General features: G+C 41.1%; 2 protein-coding genes across 2 annotated transcripts in view; one reads left to right on the forward strand and one right to left on the reverse strand.

Annotated features, from left to right (window-relative positions):
* The window catches only part of WDR70 (WD repeat domain 70), a 119,433-nt gene that overhangs the window by 42,582 nt on the left and 55,088 nt on the right, over positions 1–21,763 (forward strand). The window lies entirely within an intron of this gene.
* Positions 1,981–21,763, reverse strand: part of GDNF (glial cell derived neurotrophic factor) — a 123,217-nt gene continuing 103,434 nt past the window's right edge. The window contains exon 4 of the mRNA XM_080973311.1: positions 1,981–1,990. The gene's annotated coding sequence lies outside the window, so the exon portion shown is untranslated. The remainder of the gene's footprint in view (positions 1,991–21,763) is intronic.

Consider the following 21,763-nt stretch of genomic DNA (forward strand, 5'->3'; position numbering starts at 1 on the left):
AATACAGCACCACCCTCATAATTGTTTGCAAAGTGAGGCAAATTTAGAACAGTCAAGTGAATTACTGTAGATTGTGACAGTCTCGGAAAGAGAAAACAAAACTTTCAGTTTGCTGTTGCCCCATTTCCACCATGCAGATGATATCTGCAACCATGACCATGGTGCACAAAAGCTGGAGATGAAAGTTATTAGTCTGAACACCTCCTGCGTCATCACAGTGTTATACAAACATTTTGTGCTCTGTACACAGCTAATGCTGGCCAGGCTGTAGTTTTCTGAGCAGCTGGACTAGTAGAGAAGTCACGCCAAGGCCAATACCAGACATTTGAATAAACAGCACATATCATTGGTTTTTGTTTAGATTACAGCATTTGTCTTCACCATTTCAAGACCACCTGACAAGGAGCACAGGCAGTTAAACTACTACATGTCTGTTGGTACTCTAAGCTTTTGTTTTTAAGCAGAAGATCACTCTGATTTAATGGGCAATCCTGAAGCTCTTTGCTCTTCTCCATTTATTCCCATTTGGGGCCAGTGATAGTATTGAGAGGAATCGTCTAAATCAGCATCAGTGTGATGTATTTAAGGCTTCCGTCTTGCCTGGGAGTAAGTCCCATTCGGCTCATGAGACTTATCTCTAGAGCAAATATGCCTGGGATTGTGTTTAGACCTTGGAGATTGAAAGACTACTAGGTCCTACAGTGTGAAAATAGTTTTTCCAATCTCTTGCTTCTTCCAAAAAGATTAGGGTGGCATGCACCTTCCTTCCTTCCAGCACTCGTTGATCCTTACAGCAATGCTGTAAAGTAGGTTAGGTTGAGAGAGAGTTAAGTGGAGATTTGAATCTGGGGCTTCCCAGTCATAGTTAGACACTTGAACCCCATGCTACACTCACTCATGTGGCTCACAGATTGATTTAGAACCGAACCCAGTGGGAGGTTTCTCTTTGATCCCGCTGTATGGAGTATTCTTGCAAATGAATCATAGCAAGAAATTTGAAGGTAACGGGGATGATCAAGCAATGGGACATGGTGTGAGTGTTTGCAATTCAGTGAGAATCAGCAAAACCTGAATATAAGTGCTGTGGTGTTTTAGAGCTTTATGTTTAGCTCTTTGATAAATAATTATAAAGAATCTTACTAACATGAAAATTAAAAAAAGGGTCCCACCAAGTGCCCCATAAGCCAGGAAAACTGAAGCCCACACTGCAAGGTGGACATCCATCTGTCTCAGGAGAGAATGGAAGAGTGTGCCCAGCTGTGCTCCTGAAGATGCGTTATGGCGTTGCTTCTCTCTGAGCTTTTCCCAGCAGTCATTCTTCCTGCAAGACAAGACTGTAATACAGGGATGGTAAGATGGAGCAAAAATTACTGACAAACCTTGGCTTTCTATGTGGTTAGTATGCAGAGAAAGATCTTATGTAGGCCATCACTGCTTCCCTTGCTTGTGTGTTACATCTTGCATCCATTGGTTAGGACACTGGTGGAAGTAAGTTGCGCTACGTATCAGCAGTTGGGTGGAGTGATGCCAGCAGTCTTTTCTTTTCTTGTCGCCAAAAGGGATAGGTGGTTTTTCCAAGCAAAAAACAGAAAATTCAGGAAAGGGTCCTGCAAATATCCGTGGCAGGACTTGGCCTCCGCAGGCTCTCTGTGGCTGTAGCACGGAGACCAATAAGCAGTCGAGAGCAGTTAACCCAGCTGCAGTTTTGAGCCTCTCTGCTCTCCAGGACCAGAAGGACCAGGAATTGGAAACATGTGTTCTACTACTGAGTTACGGCTTCCTTTGAGTCCTAAAGGATGTGAATCTGATACCTTCTTTCCAGAAGTGTGCTAAGGAATTGCAAAGTGGAATGTGTTAATGCCCTATAAAAGGTTGGGTTCTTTAGCTTTAAACACCCTTGGTGCCTGGTTCGTTTTATGTTTAATGCACACGTGTTTTAACTTGCCTCTTGTAGGACCACTGTGTGACTCAAATGTATACACCAAGACCCCTTTATATCAGTGGTTCAGACAGCTTTGTGCACCTAGCAGGGACCCTGGATAGAGTTGTCTCTTCTGCTGAAGTGACCTGAAAAGTCCTTTCACACGCTAGACCTTCTGGACTGGCACTGGGTTTCTTACCGGCCTATTGCTGAGTTAGACACAGACATATCTCTACAGACAGGATTCTTTTTCCTGACCCTCTTATGCTGAATCTAAGTTTTAGCAGTTTGCAGCTGCAGTCGTGGTGAAGAAACTGAGTCAACCACTTTTGCTGGTTGATCTTAGCTTAGATTCTGCATTACAAGTGTAATTATTATATGTTTATCAAATAGCAAAGCACAAAAATATAATTTTAGTTTTTAAATTTTGAAGTTATAGCTGAAGCCTTAGAGGACATTGTTTTTATTTGGAAACAGCAGAGAAAGAGTTAATTTCACAAATGCAATTTTTGACATGACATTAAATAGTATTCCTGGAGGCCTTGGCTTAATGCTATGAAAATTCAGTGTGTGTGTGTATCTCTGCTTTTTATCTCCGGTTGTCTTACTGATGCTTTATTCGTTCTGCATATTTTAATCATGCATTTGGGAACACTTTTCCGGGAATTGCTGTACTTTTTTCAGTGGTCCTGAAGAATATATACAACTGTTGCTGAAAAGATGAGCAAGTTCTTGTTTTTAAAGGGCGGGGGTTAGCCTTGGAATGATTTTGTTGGGTTTTTTATATATAAAATAGTATGTGCATTAGGTTAGGTGCAGTCCAGAGAACGATAAGTACACTCGTCCCATTGAAATACATGCTAGATCTTTAAAAGTCTGCTTCTAAGCATTGTCACTGCTGAATGTCGCCCCCCCCCCCCAGGTCATACGTGTTAGTAGTAGTATAACTTGTTCATCTAATCAAGTTCTCAAGTGTATCAGGAAAATAAATGTAATTGCCAGCCTGGCAGAAGAGCATACAGTGGTACCTCGGGTTACATACGCTTCAGGTTACAGACTCCGCTAACCCAGAAATAGTGCTTCAGGTTAAGAACTTTGCTTCAGGATGAGAACAGAAATTGTGCTCCGGCGGCGCAGCAGCAGCAGGAGGCCACATTAGCTAAAGTGGTGCTTCAGGTTAAGAACAGTTTCAGGTTAAGTACGGACCTCCGGAACGAATTAAGTACTTAACCCGAGGTACCACTGTATTCTCACTTCAAATGGGAGTGAACTGGTAGATTGCATGTTGCACCAACACTCTGATCCCTGTTTGGAAATCTCAAGAGCTACAGGCTTAAATACAAACACAAACTTATGTGTTAACCTAAATCTCGTGGCCTTTCTCTAGGTGATAGTCACACTGTGTATTTTTCTTCCTTTTAACATGTATGACTACATCCAAACATTTGCTGATTGAATTCAGTGTGTTAATTTTGTTTGAAAACTAAGTTTGTTTGCATGCATCTAAAAACTAGTTAGCCTATTCTTTGCCAGAGATGCATATGGGGTCTACTATTGCCAGCATGCTCTGTACCTCTTATTGCCAATAAGGCAATATGGCAGGTGGAATGCATGGTGAATCTGTTTGAAAAAAAGAATAGAAGGCAAAAGCTCGCAGTTCTGTGTGAGTTTTATGCCTGAGGTGGTTGCAAGTGCAAGGGAACATCCCCCTTGGCACTCCAAGACTCAGGACCCAGAATCTTGAAGAATTGCACCTCTGTAGTAACGTGGTTATATGCACATTTACATAGAACACATGCTTGGGGCTATGTATAGGCTTGGTAACAATTTTATACACACATAAAATAGGTTCGGGGTCAATCTAAAGCTTCAAACAACTTTGCAATTCTTGAAATCTCAGATCTGGGGAAAAGCCAGACCGAATTGTTTTGCCACATAAATTGGTAATCTAGAGATTATTACCAAGCCTACACATGTTCTGATCACACATTGCAGGCAGAGGGCCTTCTCGGTAGTGGCACCCACCCGGTAGAACACCCTCCCATCAGATGTCAAGGAAATAAACAACTACCTGACTTTTGGAAGACATCTGAAGGCAGCCCTATTTAGGGAAGTTTTTAATGTTTGATGTTTTATAGTGTTCTTAATACCCTGTTGGAAGCCGCCCAGGGTGGCTGGGGAGGCCTGGCCAGATGGGCGGAGTGTAAGAAATAAATTAGTAGTAGTAGTAGTAGTAGTAGTAGTGGTGGTAGTAGTAGTAGTAGTAGTATTACTATTATTACTACTACTACATGTAAACGTGCATGTAAACAAATGTCACAATGGAGGTGTGTTTTTTCCAAGATCCTAGCGTTATGACGCACCAGGGAGACATTGCCTTGCATTTCATTCACAAAGGGGAAATTACAGAGTCCGATTTGACTAAAAGTCAGGTTTCCATTTATTGAAAAAGGTAGAAAAAGTAAGTACATAAAGCGTTAAGATTGGGATGTGGAAAATATGAAATATGAAATATGAAAACAATGAGAGGAGGCAGGACTGAAGATTTGGAGATAGACTTCAGAGATAGACTTCAGAGGTCCAGACTATGGGGAACCCGGAAAAATTAATAATTAAAATTTGGGTTACAATTTGGTCTTTTTATTTTATTTTTTGTTTTTAATTAGATTATGATGTGGACATGTTGATTGGCTGTCTTTATTGGAAAATCAATAAAAATGATTTTTAAGAAAAAGTAAGTACAAAATACCAAGCCGGTTAATCAGTGTAATGTTCATGCAGAGTTCCCATATATCACCTGCTTAAACTTGTTTATTTCTTTGGGGAGGGTGACACAGAGAGACAGACACAGACAGACGGGAAGCTTATAGGTACCATTACAGTGGAAGGGGAGAAGCACTAGACATCTTGCAGGTTGTACACAATAAGAAAACTTGCATCCAAATTGCATGGGTTTGGACCACGTGAGGCCAGCAAGATCCAATCAGAAAACTGGAAAGAAATCGAGGAATGAGGGAAACAAAAGGATGAAAGCACCCAATATTACCTGCTCCAGAGTGCAGAGTAGCTGCCAGCTGGGCTTGACAGGCATTGTGGTCCAAAACATTTGCATGGCACCAAGTTTGTGAAGGCTGATGGACACCATAGTCTGCTTCCTTAGTTGTGCATGCAAGAACCTACACTTTGCACAGTGAAGGTCAAGAAGTTAAGGAGCATGCTAAGGATAACAGCAAGGCAGAGCACCTCAGTAGCAAGATAAAATGCTTTTAATAGTACATCATATTCCTCTTTATTTTTTATTGTATTGCTGCCTAAAATACTGTGTTTTGTAGGGTGTCTTAGGGAGGTGTTAACAGTTTTACTGGCCTTTCTGCACCTTAGGATGTTTCTAGTCTAAACCCTCAAATTACTCTACACGGCCTTTTGAAACAAAAGCAATATGATGGATGCTCTGCACTTTGGTTCATTCTGCGGCAGTGGAAACTTTACTGTCAAATCTCTCCTTATTGAGATGTACGTGCATGGGTGTCAGTGTGATTTAGCATCTACTGGCAAATGTTCCGCTCTCCCAGAGTTGAACTCTGAGATAAGATGCAGATCTTCCTTCATCATCGTAAAACTACTAGACTGTGTCCGTTCTTTCTACCCAAAATAAATACCTGGCTTGTAGTACTTTATTTCTTCTATTGTGCAAACGATCAGGCACAAGGTTAATTGGAAGCACGGGGGAAGTAAGTGTATGAAAGCACCAAATAGTGCTTTCAAGACCGACCACTCTGTGTGTGTGTGTGTGTGTGTGTGTGTGTGTGTGTGTGTATGCACACGCTAAAATGCTGGAACCAAACACACTTGTAGCTGAGAATTAAAGTGAAAGCTAGATGACTGCTGTGTTGTCATCTAAATTCACATACCCTGAGCCAAAGCAGGCCAGAGCCCCGACCGTGCTGAGTGCAAGTGGTTTCTGTACAAGTGGTTGGTAGGCAAACTGCAGCAGTCGGGTGCAGAAACCAGAGTAGTGATTCACATCTGAGAGAGGAAATATTCATCCCCTATAAAGATCGGTAGCATATAATCTCTAATATTTGTCCTTACGCAAGGCACATCCTGAGTAGAGCAGTGGATAGCCCCAAGCAGTTCCAGTTATCTGCACATAGTGGGGTTCTGTGTGTTGACTGGATGCAACTTTGTGATTATAGACCAGAAGAAGACCATCCCTTTCTCTTTTTTAACCACATAAACATCTGCTGGATCAGGCCGTTGGCCCGGTTGTCCAACATCTGGATCTCACAGTGGGCAACCAGATGCCTATGAAAAACCTGAAAGTAGGGCCACAGCACTGTAGCACTCTTCTCACTCTTCTCACTTCTCACTTATCTCTGGCAGTGGAACATTGATTTGGTGACTAGTAGCCATTGATAGTCTCTCCTGGATAGTGTTGTTAGCTGTTTGTCACTCTCCACCTTTCTCCTGCCAGAATGGCATAGGGAAAAGTATTTGGGAAACATCATAAGCTATACCGTGTTGGTTAAAGAAATCTCTCTCTCTCTCTCTCTCTCTCTCTCTCTCCCTCACACACACACACACACACCCCAATTATTAACACTCCCATGTTTTGTTGATATACCTCAGATGCACCATCTCTAAGGTCATTATGAGACAGTACCTTGCTTTTTGCTACTCTCTGCTGGCAGCTGTTTCAGCCTTGCTGTGTGAATCTTGCACTTTCCTTTCCTGAAATATGAAACCGCAGCCTCGTCTTGTTTTTATCATTTATATCAATTCACACAGACACACACCCTGACCACAGCTCCTGAAGCTGCATTGAAGGTTTCTGCTAAAGTTCCCTTAAATGCAGACCACAGCCTAGCAGGTGGTGTAGACAATTGCCATTGGAATTGCAGGAGTGGACAGCTGCAAACTCTCCCTCCCCACGATCTGTCCCCCCAGTTCTCCCCACACCTCCAATGGCTTTTTAAAAAGTGTAAATAGCCATTGCGCTTTTAACATTACATCTAGTTTGGCCTGGAGCAGCTTGCTGGGTAATACAGGAAGTTGCTTTCAGAAAGGGATGGAGGTTTTCACACAGTCTTCAGATGCCAGCTATTATATGGAAATCAAGCCACAAACCACTCTATTAACTTGCCCGAAAAGAGAACATTTGAAGCTGGGTGGTAATTACCCTTCTTTAACCAGAGTCTCGCTACTGCCTTCTTAAGGGCAGCTGTCAGCACTCCCTTGAGGAGGTGGTCACAACTTCTCAGGTTCACGCAGGCAGCCCTGACATGAAAGATTTCAGCAGCTGGGAAGGACAAGGATCAAGGAGACAAGGTATAGGTCTCATCCTCCCAAGCAGATAGGCCGTATCATCAGGTTCTAGAACTTAAAGGTATCCATAATTATAATATCCAGACAATAATATGTCCAGATATTACGCTAGTCCCAACCAACTCCAACACTATAGCAACAATGGCACACCAGTTGTAGTAGTAGTAGTAATAGTAATACAGTGGTACCTCGGGATACATACGCTTCAGGTTACAGACTCCGCTAACCCAGAAATATTACCTCGGGTTAAGAACTTTGCTTCAGGGTGAGAACAGAAATCGTGCTCTGGCGGCGCGGCAGCAGCAGGAGGCCCCATTAGCTAAAGTGGTGCTTCAGGTTAAGTACAGTTTCAGGTTAAGTACGGACCTCCGGAACGAATTAAGTACTTATCCCGAGGTACCACTGTAATAATAATAATAATAATAATTATTAATTACTTATACCCCGCCCATCTGGCTGGGTTTCCCCAGCCACAGGGCAGTTTCCAACAGGACATTAAAAATATATTAAAACATCAGTCATTAAAAAACTTCCCTAAGCAGGGCTGCCTTCAGATGTCTTCTAAAAGTCAGATAGTTGTTTATTTCCTTCACATCTGATGGGAGGGCGTTTCACAGGGTGGGCACCACCACAGAGAAGACCCTCTTCCTGGTTCCCTGTAACATCACTTCTCGCAGTGAGGGGACCGCCAGAAGGCCCTCGGAGCTGGACCTCAGTGTCCGGGCCGAACGATGGGGGTGGAGATCATGGATGTGATCAGCTTTATCTGCAAAATACATAGTTAATCCTTCACATCAGGCCTTTGGATTTTGCTTCCCCTATTTATATGTACATTTAGCAGAGAACTCATTAAGGCTGCATACCCAACAAGCTGTCCTGGTGCACAGAACTGTGAATCATTACTCACTTTCACTGTTTTGGCTGTTATTGAGTGTTGCATGTTTACAAAAGGTTTAGTAAAGCTATTTTTGTCTTTATAAACTATGTATGTTTATGTGATTTTCTAAGGTTTGCCTTGATTAAAATGTTAGCTGCTGGACTGAAAAAGGTCCTTATGGAACAGCTTGCATTTTGAGATAGTTACATACTTTGAACTGCACATTTTTTATATAGAAAAATACACACATTAAAGACTGTAAAGGGGGGGAGAGACCTTCTCCATCATGCTTCATAAAAATGATCTTTCTAAATACAGTAATGTGAAAGAAGGCTCAGACTGATGAGAAGTCCATTGAGCTGAATCTTTCTGCTTTTACTTTCCCTAGCAAAATCACCAAGCTCTTGCCTCTGTGCATGTTTGGTTTTCAAGCCACGTGAAAGAAATGTAGTCATGTCATTTTAAATAGTTGCATTTATAAATATCAAAGGCACAGTTGATCCCTTCCATGCATGCACAGTTCTTAGAGGAGGAGCAGATACCAACAGAGGACTTTCCCTGTTGAGTTCTTTCCCTCTTGATCCTTGTCTGAGCTCATGTACTTCCAGGCACACTGCAATGCATGCTGGGAAGCCTATGAACTTCTCCTGTTCTGGTAGCACTGTGTGGACATAACCTGTACATACATAAGTTTCTGTAGGAGGTTTGCTTGGGCTTCCCTTTGCTGATAATGACTGGGTACATTGTCATGCACCCAGCAGAATGTGCGCCTTCCCAAAGGAAGTAAGGTAAAAGGACTGTGTTTGTTACCTAGAATGTCTCCATTTTAAGGGACAGGTCAGCTAAGACTGCTGAGTTGTAGATAGGGTATTGTTGCGAGATTTTAGCTAATGACTAGTGGTTTGGAAACCGAGTTAATCCTAGTAAACTTAATAAATAATAAAATTAGCATATTGTGTTACTCTTCTTTTCTGGAAAGGTGTCCAGTACCAACTACATCAGGCAGACTAATCAACATGGTGGTAGTTGCTCTTATAAATAAGTTAACGGCTGGAGTAACACGATGACATGTACTCAGTACTCGGATTAATAAATGATAAACCCTTTTTCTATTGCCAAAGGGAAGTAAACTATCTTATAGTGATGGCAACCAGCGGTGCATTCGACTGGATTATATCGAGGATCTTTGCTTCACTCCTGACTTGGTGTAGTTATGACCACCTCGGTCACATCATCACCATCTTCTTTTGGCAACTGCTTTTATTTTCACTTCATTATGCATCAAAAGCAATAGTAACGGCAACAAAGAGAAAGAGAAATATCAGAGCAAAAAAGGAAGAAGAAGAAGAAAGGAGGGCTATGAGGAGAGAGAGGGAAAGGAATCATACAACTCCATACAATTACCCTTCATAAGCATAGCATCCTTTTCCAAAGGAATCCATGAGAAGAGGGCAGCATGATTGTGTTCCTTTACTTTCATATATTCAATAAATGGATGCCAAACTTTAGAAAATGTTGTCCATTTTTGGCTGGTGTAAGGTTCACTTTTCCATTAAAGCAGTGGTCCAGATCTGGAGACATCAGTAGCCTTGCAAGTCTCCTGTTGCTGACTTCCACTGTTTGGCCACTGTGAGCCTGGCTGCTGCAAACAAGGAATCAAAGTAGTTCTTTATTAAAACCCTCAGTTTCTGAGCCATCCAGTAAGGATAAAAGGGTCATCATCAGGTCCATAGGTAAATGTGATGTGATGTGGCCTATTTCATAAAACATTTTCTTCCAGAAAGACTGAATAACAGGGCAAAGCCATCACATATGGGATCATGTACACATCCCTCCATGCCCCTACAGGAAGCTGGACTTGTTTAAGTAATTCTTCTCAGGGTGTGGGAGGGCACAGGTACCACCTGTGGATAACCTTAGATGCATTCTCCAAATGTGTGCTGAGATACTGTGAAATAAAGGTTTGTCCCAGAGGGCTTGCCACTTTTCTGAGTCAATAGTTTCCCATAGTTGTTTTAAGGTATCTGTGGAACCCAATGAGGCTGCCAATAGAATCCTGTATATTTTGGAGAGCAATCCTGTATCACATACTGAATTTTGTCTTAACATATTTTCAGAACTAGTCAAGTTGCATGAGCCCAGACTTCAGGGTTAGAAAGTCTGATGGAGAATTTGATGGTTCTGAATTCATGAATGTGGTATTCCTGAATATTTTTCTTTCAGTAACTCTCTTGTCGCTGGAGTAGTGTTTCTGTAGAAATCACTGATTCTGTTATATTCCGGGCTTTAAATTGTTGCATCTTATCTTGGGAGTAAAATCCTGGATTATGTAAAAAAGGAGATTTATTCGGTTATTGTATGCAACTGGTAGCAAGGACTGCCAATCTCTCAGGCAAGATGTGGGGAAAGGTTTTGTATCTATGCTTAATGATAAAATTTGCCTGTAAGAATCCAGTTGTTCATCATCTTTGTCTGGTTTGGGTAGTATTGTAATGATAAGAGTACCTGGGATGGGTCCACCTCGCCTAATAGGATTAAACAAAACACCTAGAAAGCGGGAGAGCTCTGTGTTGTATTTTTTTATTATATTCTCCTATATAGCCATCACTGCCAGGAGCCTTTCCAGGTTTCAGATTCTTTATTGCGCTGAGGATATCTGAATGATTGGTTTAAATATTCCATGTGGACTCTGTCCAGTTAATGTACCCTCAGTTTGTCCAGGCATATACTTGCTGTCTCCAAATTTGTATCAAAATTTTAATATAATTTTCCAAAAAGTTGTGTAAAATGATTCAGTATTTGTTTGGTTTGATATACTTTCCCACCCCACCCCCGTTTTTTAAAGGGCATAAATGGTATGATTTTTCATTTCTGTTTTAATTTATTCTTCTACACAGTGTCTCGCATCCATCTTTGGACACATGCCTCTTCAAGTTCTCTCCAGCACTGTCTGTTGTTTGCTTGATGCATCCACATAAGTCCTGGTGTTCGTTCTAGATTGCCCCTTTACCCATACAAAGGACTCTCAAGTTGGGACTAAAGTGAGTGGCATTAGAGGAGATATAGTTCTGCTGCCTGTAGCTTTGTGTGAAATGTCCTATTTTCTAGCAGTGCATCAAAAGCCACCATGTTAATCCTTTAATTTAATTCAGATGCTAAATGTTAGCCATGTGTGTTGATTTCATGGCCAGACTCATTTTGTTTGCTAAAACGATAAATATAATGTTTTCCTTTTGATCCAGGTTTGTAGTTTACATATCTGGAGCATTCTCCGTTTATCAGCGGTAGATTTTTTAAAGCTGCCATTGGAAAACAAGAGAATCCACTTAGCCTGAATCACAAAATCAAGCCTTTTTATAATTGGATCCCAGATGTCTTCATATAGAGCTCTGAAAAACATGCCTCTTGAAAACTCAGTGGCATCATCAACATTCAGTCTCACATTTAATCAAAAGCTTTCGGGTGCCTTTTGTATTTTCATTGGTGGTTGCATTTTTTAAAGTTGTGGATTGGACTTTGCAGCACATAGTTTATTCATTCAGTTGTAAATGGAGACATGATGAATTGCTGGGACAGCCAAAAACAGTGGGAATCTCTTTGTGAACAGAACAGAGAGCCCTGATGTATGCTGAATGTACCAACCCATAAATCGTCCATGTTACTCTGGACAGATTTTTATAGGGAGACCCGATATGCAAGAAAGAGTGAGAAAAGGTGTCTCTCTTTGGCTGATTGCTTTACTCTGCTCTCTTTCACATTCTTGTGAATTACACCTGGAGCAGAATGTTCTTTGTCAAAGCTGGTGCAAAACAGAATACAGCAAGGGCCAGGCTATTCTTGCTGTGTAAATAGCCCTGGCACAGAGTGTCCCAGTTTTATTGGCCATCTAGGTCAACCAAGTAGGACTCCGGTTCTGCCTCACCACCTGTGGGAAAGGAAGGAGGCATCATGGAAATGCAGCGTTGCCAGGGCAAAAGACAGTGGAGGATAGCAATTTCAGTTTTCCGAGTTCTGCTGCTTATGTGTCCAAAATGGCACCTTCCCCACCCCGCACTCAAGGGAGAGGTTTTTAGCTTGGTTGAAGGAACATGAGACCTACAGAGGTACAGGAGAATTATCAGGCGAACCTCCTTCTCAACCACCCAATGAGGACTGAGTGCTGTGCAATACTGACTGTTCTGGGAGGGCAGAAAACCAATGGAGGGGGGAGTGGAATGCAATATTTTAAGGAGGCTGGGTGCAAGCCAGCTAGCCATGAATCAGAGCATCCTGAACTGCAAAATCTTATGGCAGGTACCACTTCATTACTAAGAATATTTATGCTACTTGGGGAGGTGGTTCTCATAATTGTGATTATTTTCTTGTGGTTTGGCTTATTGTGCTGTGTTTTTACTTTTCTTATATTTTATTGATTGCAATCAAAGCTTATTCTTTTCTCTGTCTCTGCAAGTTGTTTTGAAGCTTTGGTGTAAGGGGATAAATGAATTGAATTAATAATAATAAATACTAACCGCGTCAAGATAATTGCAGTATCAAATCAAAAGAGATTAAGGGATCTCCTCCAGATTCCTAAAAGATGCAGTTATCCTTATTTAGGTGGACTAACTGGACTGTCAACTGGGAAAATGTAAATAAGGTCCTGGGTTTTGTTATCTGGACAAGAATTCTCCAATGCTGCTGATAATAATTATTATAATAATTATTTTATTATTTATATGCTATCCATCTGACTGGGTTGCCCCAGCCACTCTGGACAGCTTGCAGCAAAGTATAGGTACACCATAAAATATCAAACAATAAAAACTTCCTTATACAGGGCTGTCTTCAATGTTGACTTTTCCATATGTAGTTGGTACATTTTAGACAGTGCTTAATTGCTGTCAATGATGGCACTTTACTAGTAAGCCTCAGTGAAATGTACTAATGCAGTGATATGGTTGAGTTGTAAGTATTTATACTGGCTTATGTCAGCATCTGGGTGGCATTAAACCTGTTTAATCATTGGAGCTGCCCAGGACGTGTATTTGCTTAAAGAAAGAAAGAAAAAAGAAAGTGGTAGACATTTGCTTTTAATTATGGGCAAAAGACACACTAAGGCCAGTGTCCAAGCATGATTTCTCTGGCTTGGTACAAACTTGTAAGATGGACCACTCTTGTCCCTGGGATCCTGTGTCTGAAAAACTGGAAAATCAGTTGCTGGTGTTGTTTAAACTTGTTTTTCTGGCCACCTGATTTGTATTTCTAGACAAACCCTGGCAGTATGGCATGTTTTGTATATTCATCATACACAATGCCCTTTGGGTGCTGTTTCCTGACCTTAGGAACTAGTGTTAGTTCTTCTGTGCCCCTTGGAGACCAGAGGTCTATAACACTTGCTCACATACAGCCTGGTGCCCGTGAATCCTGTTAGCAACCGTGGCTCTAATTGGCCCTCAAGCCTCAGTGTCCCTGATGCTTATAGTGCTTGTTCCTCCATCTTGCTACTGGTCAGCTTCAACATCCCTTTGGTTTCTTCTGTTTATGCAGAGAAAATGGCCAGTGAAACTATAGGGATTGGTAATCTTTCAGAGAGCACGTCATTTTCTCTCACTGTCCTCTTCCTTTGCTTCTTCTGACATTGCTCTTGATTTTGGTTCTAATGGGGTGTTGTTGTTGTTGTTTTGGAGACCTGGGCACCCCATATAGACACAGGGAAACAGATTTGAATATCCTCAAGCATCACCTACAATTTAGCCTCATGTTAATGGGGCCATCTCCCCAAACCTAGTAAAGTGTACCCACACTAGTCCTTGCTCGATCCCTGCATGAGGGTGGATGCATGTTCACAAGGACTTTCGCATGTTTTCATTTCACACAGAAAAGCGCTTCCCTTTGCCTTCTGCACTTCTTCAGATGGTTTGCTGGATGCAGAACCCACGTTTAATCTCAAACTGCAATAAGGAACTCCTTTTTAATTTTTTTTAGTCATGCATCCGTGTTTTTCTCCCATGTACAAAGGAGGGCAGGCTAGGATTTGTGCATTTTCAGTTGCTGAATTTTGTGACAGGAGCAGGTTGCCATGCACAGCCCAAAAAGCAATGGCTACCAAAATAGCTTTGTCTACACAACTACCTAAAAGCAAAGAAATTATTTCTTCCTTTTCATCTGGTCACTTCTCCCTCTCCCCTCCCTCCCCCTCCCCCTCTCCCTATCTTTTTCTTTGGATTTGGATTCTTTGGAAATAAAAAATATAATTAGTGGTGGTAACACCAGTGCAGCTCACTTTTGCAAGGGGGCAGGGGCACAACCCACTTGTAGAACGTGTCCCAGCCACTGAAGACCAGTCTTCTTCCATAATTATCTATCTATTTATTTATTTATTTAGAAAATGTACTGACCATCTTTTACACTATAAACAGCACTTGCTCACAAAAATTAAAAGAGTAATACAAACCTACCTACAAAAAAATTGTGTGTGTGTGCGCGCGCAATAAGAAGACAGCAACCTAGAGAGCTCATAAAACACAATCCACAATATTAATGTAATCTAGGGATGTATCCACCATTAGTCCTGTTCAAAATAGACCCATTGAAATTAATGGCCACAGCTAACTTGGGTCCATTAATTTCAGTGCATCTCCTCTGACTAAAACTTGGTTGGGCACAACCGTTAGTATTAAAAGTATGGGTTTTGCATTTGGCTGACATGCATAAACATCATAAAAATGCACAACTCCTCCAGCTGTCAAAGGTTTCTTCTTCAATAGTGTGGTGCGTGTCTGTTTCCTGTTTAATAAAGGAAACTCTTGAGCACAGAGTTAAATATGCAGTGATTTGTCTGGATTGTGGCTCCTATCTGCAAATGGTGCATCCTTAATCCTTGCACAAATATTGTTTTGGAAGGGATTATTACAATGCACCTATAGTTGTTCTTTCGTGGCTGTGAGGTGGAACCTGCAGGCCTGTCGCACAGTTATATACCTACTGCTATATGGATTGAATGGCTCATGTTTTGATTTCATTTCAAATAGCTAGAAACGGTTGGCTCTTCTTTTGGCTGAACACATACTCTGAATGAACTCTTTTCTTGTGTGGCTGGTTTCAAGGTGGAAGAAGGCTGTGCAGTGAACTGAGAGGGATTTGGGAACAGATGAGATTTTAGGGCTAGAGGCAAACAAAACCCTGGCACATCACAAAAATAATGTGTTTCCTCTCCAGGGACAGTAGCAGACACATTGCTTAGGGCCCTAGGAGGACCTATTTCCATTTTATATCTTTTAAAAATGTGGCTGTGTGAAACTGGGAACTTTATTTTTCAACAAAGTGTATTTACCTTAATGAATAACAAGAGTAGTGGTGATTATGCTATTGATAATAGTGTGTGTATGCTATTGATAATAGTGTGGGACGCGGGTGGCGCTGTGGGTTAAACCACAGAACCTAGGACTTGCTGATCAGAAGGTTGTGGTTCGAATCCCCATGACGGGGTGAGCTCCCATTGCTCAGTCACTGCTCCTGCCAACCTAGCAGTTCAAAAGCACGTCAAAGTGCAAGTAGATCAATAGGTACTGCTCCAGCGGGAAGGTAAACTGCGTTTCCGTGCGCTGCTCTGGTTCACCAGAAGCAGCTTAGTCATGCTGGCCACATGACCCGGAAGCTACGCCGGCTCCCTCGGCCAATAAAGCGAGATGAGCACCACAACCCCAGAGTTGGCCACGACTGGACCTAATGGTCAGGGGTCCCTTTACCCTTTACCTTTAATGGTGTGTGTACACACACACATTTCCCAATTCCTTTTAAACCTTAAAATCTCTTAAGCTTGGACATATAGTTTAGATTTGCCCTCTAAAAACTGGAATAAATCTGGGTTGGTGTTCAAGCTTGAGTTAAGTAAGGCACATGTTCTATAATGTAGCAGTATGATCAAGTGTTGTCAAAAATATGTCTTTCCCTTCTTAAAACATGTAACCTTTAGCAACTCTCGCCATTGCTTTTGACATCCCTTCTGTTTATCCTCACTCCAAAGCTCTTCCGCATTTGGGATCAATTCACTGGAGACTCCAGATCCTGTGGAGTTCTTCTAGAGACAATATTTGGCTTTTGAGAATATAAATGTTGATAATTATCCATTTGAATTCTTGCCTTTGTGCTGTGGGAGACAATCCTGAAGCTACTCCTGCAAAAGTAGGATCTGTTTCAGGAATGTAGCCTTAGGAACTTCTCTTTATCTTCCAGGCTCTCAAGGTCTTTCTACACAAAGCATGCTCTAAATTCATTGAGCAGTAAGCCATCCAGTCTGGTGATACAGCACCAACAGTGTCCTGCTCAGATGTAAAGGAGGCAAGTGATAGTTATACTGCTGTTTGACCCCCACTTTTACATAAACTCATACCAGCACAGTGGGGAGGATGTACATCCTGCCATTAACTTTAAAAGGAAGAAGATTGTCATTTGATTTAAATAATTTTTAGTTGCTTAATCACATGCCTGTTGACTGGTTAAATTTAAATGAATGTCCTTTTGGGGATATTGAAAAAAGTGTTGTTGGTGCTGTCTGTCTGAGAATTCCTGGATGACAGGATTCAAGTTTGGGGCAAGTCCTCTTTGGTGAGAGAACTCCAGCAGAGATTTAGAGTCACTAAATATGCAGCAAAACAAAGCATGGAAATATAGGCTGTCAGACCTTTAAAATAGGCCCTTTTAAGTGAGTTCCAAAATTACCCTCTTCCCCTAACATAGGAAAAATCCACATGTTCGGCAAATTGAAAACTGGTTTACCTACAGACTCTTCAAAGGTCATGTTCATGTGCTTTTCCATGCATTAGTCAGAAAAGTTGCACAGGCAGTAAAACTTAGCTTAGTTACAAAGTGATGAAAGTTCCTAGATCATTGGTACAGAAATTCAATAGTAGCTGCTTGAGCTTGTGGTTGAGCACGAGCAACCAGCTTCAACCTCTTCACATGCTAAACTTCTCAGGTAGACTTGGGTTACAACAATAAGCTTGATTACCTCTTTCCTCGCAAGGTAAGTGCACACTAAGAGGATGATCTTCAGACCATCCTAAATATCTTCGCAGAGGCTTATGAAAAGCTTGGCCTATCGCTCAACATCCAAAAAAACCAATGTGCTACACCAACAAGCACAAAACAACCCTTCTGCAGTGCCACAATCCAATTCAATGGTGCAGTGTTGGAAAGCATCCATCACTTCTTCTACCTGAGCAGTTATCTTTCCACAAGGGCTGACATTGATGCTGAAATCCAGCATCGCCTGAGCTCTGCGAGTGCAGCTTTTTCCCAATTGAAGCACAGAGTGTTTGAGCACCAGGACAGTCACAGGGAAATCAAAATGTTTGTTTGCAAAGCTATTGTACCACTTATCAATGCCATCTCCAGCTCCTTGAAAGATTTCATCAACGGTGTCTCCAAAAAAGTTGACATGTCACTTGGGAAGACAGGCAAACTAACGACAGTGTATTGGAAGAAGCAAAGATCACCAGTGTCAAAGCAATGATTCTTCAACATCAACTTCATTAGACTGATGGATGTCTGATTGTCATCTTCCAAACCAACTACTCTATTCCGAACTGGTCGTCAACAAAAGAGGTTTAAAGACTCTCTCAAGTCAAATCTTTAAAAATGTTGTATAAACACCGACAACTGAGAAACATTGCCTGCGAGTTCTCCAATTGGAGAACAGCCTTTACCAAAGGTGTCATGGGCTTTGATGACGCTCGAACTCAGGACGAAAGGGAGAAACGTGCTAAGAGGAAGGCACGCTTGGCAAACCCTCACCATGATCAACTCCTGCCCAGAAACCTATATCTCCACTGTGGAATGACTTGTGAATCCACAATTGCCCTCCACAGTCACTTACAGACTCCCTGTTAAGACCATGTTCATGGAAGACAATCTTACTCAGCTACGAGTGGAAGGAGAAGGAAGAGGAAGTTATATCGCTAAGACTGACACAACAGCTTACTCTATGGTATTATCCCCTTCATGCATTAATTGGACTTAATCATGTTGTTTAAACAAGAATTTACAACTTAATGAACCAATGGTGCTGCTCATTGTTAAAAAGAAATATCATATTTAACATTTCCTTCTTCTTTTTCCATTGCAGTAACACCATAATTAAATAATGGTAAATAATTTCTCTCTTTATGTAAAATAATGGATTTCACTAAGTTAACATCTACTTTGGGTTGTAATCTGGTATGTATGTACACAAACCACTGACCCAAAAGAAAATAAAAAGTATACAGTACTGCAGAATGTTATTCTTTTATTGCCTTCACCCCCTTGGTGGAGTTCTTGATTTCTGCTCATTGTTAGCATAATTGCCTGTGATGTTGAGTTATAAGATGGCAGCATATGGGGCTGAAAAAACAAATTGCTAATGCCTACATTTGTTGGCTTACAGAATTCCTTTTGAGAGCTTTCTGTTATCGCCTATGGTAATGGCTGTTTCATGTTAGCCTCAGTCAAAAGTTCTGATCTGGGTGGTGATAATTCTAAACCCAGATGAACTGCAAAACTATTTACAGCCTTAACTAAGGGATCTTTAGAAGCCATCCTGTTTTTTCAGTGATTCACTCTTACTTTCTCTGCCTCACGCAAAGCTATATCTGAGTAACTTCCCACTGTTTATGGTAACCAGAGCTGAACTTCCTGTATCAAACTTCCCCTTTGATCGAAGCTTAATGTATCCCTTATAGAGATGACTTACATCCTATTTTTCTTATCCAGAAGATTCATTTTAAATATGTTGACCTTTCCTGCATCCCTTACCCAAAATGGAATCACTGCATCTCTTTGGTCTCTCCTACTTTATGGGAGGCATTAGCCAAATTCCATGTATTTTGCAGCAATAATAATAATAAAACAATAGATATCAGGAGTACTGATTTATAGATTGAGAAGGCATGCTTTTTTCCTATATGGAGTGTTACTGGCAAAGATCTCCAAAGCAGACAGTGCCCTTTAGTAATTTGTCTCATATAGCAAATAATGCCAAACACAAGTATATCAAAGGATTTGGTTGATCAGATTTGATGACTAGGTGAATAAAATTGGAGTAGAAGAGAGCTATATCAAACTAAAAGTTGAGCTATAAAAAGGATACAAAAGTTCAGCTTCAATAGTAAATCTTTGAAGGCTAAAAATATGAAAATTGCTGTAATACATAAAAGAATGGCAGCACGTAGTGTGTCAGAAAGTATTTGAAATCTTAAATGCAAATCATCTTTATGGTTGTTTCTGCCATCTGGTGACCCCTTCCATTATTTTCTGTAAACCTTGCTGCTGGGTGAGTCAATATCTTCACCGGTATGAAAATTGGGTTGGTCATAAAAGGGCAAAGTTAGAATATACATTACACTTAGTCAAATAAAACATTAGCGCAGCAGTCCAGATGTTGCGGAACAACAGCTCCCATCAGCCCTAGCAATCGTGGCCAATGGCCAGTGGTGGTTGGGTTTCAATTTAGCAACCTCTGATGGACCAAAGATTCCCCACACTTGCATCAATGAATAGGAGATGGTGTTTGGCAACAATAAATATTTCAGGAGTTTTCTGTAACATTTTTATCATTTTGCACCTGCAGACCATGCCAAGAATAATAAAGAGTATCCTTTAATTATATACAGAAGCTCAGTTGCCTCTTATGTTAACATTGGGGTTGTCTTTGTCCATGTCAAAGGATCAGTGTAGCATGTCGAATGGGAATTCACAGTTAGTTGCAGCTTCTGTATATTTTGGCCTATTTGCATGTCGTATTAAACTGAGGGTGGGGAAACTATTATAGCCCAAGAGCCAAATTTGCTCACGGGCAACTCTCTCCTTTATACTTATTCCATCTTTTTTCTTAATGTTTCAAGGCAACTTGACAGCTAGCATCATTGTATCGGTTGAAAAGAGATTGGAGAGGCAGTTGCCCATCCAGCTCCAACCTTAAGCCACACTGGTGAAAGATTGAGTTCTGGTGATCAAGGAAATATGTTTTATCACTAGTTCTTCTAATTTTAAAGATGCACTCCATGCAGTTCTCATAAAGCATGACACTTTGTGAGTTTCAGTTAATTACTTACTTTGTTTAAGGCATTCCTTAGAAGTTTTATTGACTAGTCCTCTGTAGTTGTCACCACTCCATTAGACTTTATGACTCTCTTTGGTGTAATAAAACTAATTAACTATATAAAACAAGCAAGTGGATCCTGTTCCGTAAAGTCTTCTCATAAATAACCGTCCTTTTAAAACCTCTTAAGGCGTCTCTGCTCTGTGTGTTTTTCTTCAGATAAATGTGAAGAATTGACAAATACCTTTTGTCATCCTTATCTCCTAAGAATTCCTCTATCCAAAGCCTATGAAACTCTGCACTTGAATGTTTGTGGGAGCTGTTAAATGAACTGATGATGTTAAATGTTTGTGGCTGACTTAGAAGTTCCCCATTTTGAGACCATATCAAATGCTGCCTTACTCAACTGCAGTTCATGACCAGTGTGGCCCATATGCTAACAAAGCCTGTTGCAGTGTTTGGGGGACTTCGGAAGTCCACAGTTGTGCAGGAGGAGTAATCCCAAGGCAGCTTTGGTCCAGTTTTTGAAAGGGCTCTTCTAGCATGGAAAGATGCAACATCATGGACATATCCCATTTGGACCACTATCTAACACGCATCTCCTTTATCTTCAGCTTGTGCAGAAGATGCTGAGTTAATCTGGGGGCCTAGTAGTGAACAAGTCTCAGATATGTTTCACCAGTTGTCTGATTTGTCTGCCTTGTTCAAAGACTAAAACTGGGTTAGGCATTATACTGTTAAGATTATTCTTAAGCAGTGGTTCTGATTTACTGTAACTGTTGAGGTTGTCTCCTTGGATGGAATATCTTACTGCTGTTCTGTTCTGTTTTGTTTTTTCTTAACCTGTTTTGCATATGGTTAGGAATGGGTTTTTCTTTTCTAATATGGTTCAAATTAGCTTAATTTCAATCAGATGCATCATTTTGGGGTATGTAGTTTACTCAGAGTATCTATTGCCAGACAAGTATGGAAAGCTCCTCTGGCGTTGACTGTAGTTTCAGGGTATTTACTCCTTCTGTCCTGAGTACAGAGCAGCATCCTGCAAGTGGGTTTAAAAAAATGGGTTTAAAAAAATAACAACAAATGAATATTGGAAGACCATTTCATAAAAAATTCTTACTACTTTGGGGCAGTTGGGGAACATCTCCGGTTGATCTTTTTGTGGTATTTGAAAAGGAGCGTGTAGACTGAAACATCAGATCTCTGAAAACCAAATGCTAAAATACAGCAGCTTTCCAAACTGAAGAGTGCTTGGTGGGAATTGTAATACATTGTATAGTGGTTAGTGTTGGACTAGGACCTGAGAAACCATGACTCAACCTTGAAGCTGGTTTCTCAGCCAGACCTACCTCAAAGGGTTCTTGTGGAGATAAGATGAGATGGGGAGAACCACATACAGTGGTACCTCGGGTTACATACGCTTCAGGTTACATACTCCACTAACCCAGAAATAGTGCTTCAGGTTAAGAACTTTGCTTTAGGGTGAGAACAGAAATTATGCTCCGGTGGCGCGGCAGCAGCAGGAGGCCCCATTAGCTAAAGTGGTGCTTCAGGTTAAGAACAGTTTCAGGTTAAGTACGGA

Source organism: Podarcis pityusensis (genome assembly GCF_964106645.2).
Source record: "Podarcis pityusensis genome assembly, chromosome: 11".
Classification (NCBI taxonomy): Eukaryota; Metazoa; Chordata; class Lepidosauria; order Squamata; family Lacertidae; genus Podarcis; species Podarcis pityusensis.